General features: G+C 37.0%; 1 protein-coding gene across 1 annotated transcript in view; it reads right to left on the reverse strand.

Moving 5' to 3' along the window:
• The window catches only part of LOC119590739 (F-box/LRR-repeat protein 7-like), a gene marked incomplete in the record, with an annotated part of 93,152 nt that overhangs the window by 65,564 nt on the left and 26,928 nt on the right, over nucleotides 1-660 (reverse strand).

The following is a 660-nucleotide window of genomic DNA, read 5'->3' on the forward strand; positions in this document are numbered from 1 at the left end:
ATTCTGCACAACAGGTGTGTGAACCGAAAGTCACGCGCGAAAGCCATGGTCACTGTCAAGACCGAGCAAAGTCGAAATAAATACTTCTTTCTTTTCGAGACGCATTAGACAGACAGAACCTTCTAGCGTAATGCGATCGATTCTGTGGCCAACAACACGCAAACAAGACGCAAACAAATCAATATATGTCTCTGTGGAAGCGCAGATGGTTGTAAGAGGCCTGTCTGTTTTCCCTGATTTACATTGTTGGCTTGATTTTTTTAAAATAATTTTTAATCGTTTTGAGGACGATTTCGGATGATTAAGCACATTTTGGTTGGCTTTTTCAATAAGGAAGAAAAGATATAAATACAAGAACGAAAGAATTATTTCGAATTTTCCCTTCAAGGAATGTGGTTTGCTTTACTCTCGAAAGCTTCTCAACATTCCATACATTCCCAATCGACACAAAATCGTTTGTTCTGTTCTTACTCTCACTCTATATTCCTGCTCCCTCTCCTAACAATCACTATTATTAATGGTACTATGCGTTATCCTTATTACCACTGCTCATTATCTTCATATATGCAGTGCAGATTATATTAATTATTAACGAAGTTGAGGAAGAAGGCATAAATATATATAAATCACATTGAATGATCTGTCAACATAAGACTAGCC

This window comes from Penaeus monodon, chromosome 27 (assembly GCF_015228065.2).
Source record: "Penaeus monodon isolate SGIC_2016 chromosome 27, NSTDA_Pmon_1, whole genome shotgun sequence".
In the NCBI taxonomy this organism is placed as follows: domain Eukaryota; kingdom Metazoa; phylum Arthropoda; class Malacostraca; order Decapoda; family Penaeidae; genus Penaeus; species Penaeus monodon.